This window comes from Rattus norvegicus, chromosome 10, assembly GCF_021556685.1.
Source record: "Rattus norvegicus strain SHRSP/BbbUtx chromosome 10, alternate assembly SHRSP_T2T, whole genome shotgun sequence".
Taxonomy (NCBI): Eukaryota; Metazoa; Chordata; class Mammalia; order Rodentia; family Muridae; genus Rattus; species Rattus norvegicus.
In genome coordinates, this window is record NC_141543.1 from 43,404,571 (window position 1) to 43,406,132 (window position 1,562).

At 46.5% G+C, this 1,562-nt stretch overlaps 1 pseudogene; it reads left to right on the top strand.

Moving 5' to 3' along the window:
• Positions 1-907: 907 nt before the first annotated feature.
• LOC148002863 (large ribosomal subunit protein eL14 pseudogene) lies at positions 908-1,562 on the top strand (annotated as a pseudogene).

Consider the following 1,562-nt stretch of genomic DNA (forward strand, 5'->3'; position numbering starts at 1 on the left):
CTTGATCCACAAGCAACAGAAGGAGACTGCCGTGCTAGGCCTACCTTAAACAGTTGAGACTTTCAAAGCCTGCCGCCACAGTGACACATTTCCTCCAGCAAGGGCACACCTTCTAACAGTGCTACTCCCTATGGGCCAGCATTCATATGCATGAATCTTTGGGGGCCATCCCTTTTCAAACAATCACAATTATTTTGTAAGAACCTTGAAAATGTTATTCTGGGGTGTGTGGTGTGTGTGTGTGTGTGTGTGTGTGTGTGTGTGTGTGTGTTGCTAGGGAGATGAAGCCAGGGCTTTACGCATACTGGGTAAGAACTCTATCACTGAGCTACACCTCAAGGCCCCAAACTTTCACTCAAGAAATTCATCTGGAGGGGGGAAGGTTGCAAGAAGGGCAGATAAGAGGGGATGGGGAGATAAGCAGGCCTGAGATGCATGATGTGAAACCCATGAAGAAGCAATTAAAAGTTAAAAAAAAACAAATGCCTAAAAGCAATAAATCAGGTATGGGGTGGGGGGGAGGAATAACGAAGAGTGATTTGGTTTTGTAGATATGAAAATAGACTTAAAATCAAAATAATGAGATGGTGACGAAGGCAGCAGAATTTCAAGGTCCTTTAAAAAAAAAAAAAGACGGGGTTGGGGATTTAGCTCAGTGGTAGAGCGCGCAAGGCCCTGGGTTCGGTCCCCAGCTTCAAAAAAAAAGAACCCAAAAAAGAAAAAAAAAAAAGACTCTGTGTTAATGCAAGGTCTCAGGCTGGCCTCAAGTTTGCTATATAGCTCAGGTTGGCCTTGACCTCCTTGTCCTCCTTTCTCTACATCCTGAATCCTGAGGTTAGAAACTTGGAATTAGACTAGTCTGAGCTAAGTTTCTGGCCAGCCTGGAAAATTAAAGATGTTATCTTCTTTCTGGCTGAGCGCTGCCAACATGGTGTTCAGGCGTTTCATGGAGGTTGGCCAGGTGGCCTACGTTTCCTTTAGGCCCCATTCTGGAAAGCTCATTGCAGGTGTAGAGGTTATTGATCAGGACAGGGCTTTAGTGGATGGACCCTGCACTCAGGTGAGGAGACAGGCCATCCCTTTCAAATGCACGCAGCTCACTGATTTCACCCTCAAGTTCCCACACAGTGCCCACCAGATTTATGTACAAAAAGCTTGGGAGAAGCTTTTCTCCCATCTTCCATATCAATGCGAAATGGGCAGCCACAAGATGTACCAAGAAAATTGATGCCAGAGAATTTCCATTCCAAGCCAAGGTGACAGATTTTGATCGGTTCAAAGTCATGAAGGAAAGAAAATGAGGAACGGAATAATCAAGAAGGAAGTAAAGAAACTCCAAAGAGCTGCTATCCCGAAAGCGTCTCCCAAAAAAAGCAGCTGTCGCTAAGGCTGCCACTGAGGTGCAGTGGCAGCAGCTGCTGAAAGTAAGGTCCCAGCCAAGAAGGCAAACAGGAGCAGGCAAGAAAGCGGAAGCCCAGAAGGCTGCTCTGGAGAAGGCTGCAGGTCAGAAGACCCCAACCCAGAAATCACCTGCTCCGAAGGCAGCTGGCAAGAAAGTATGA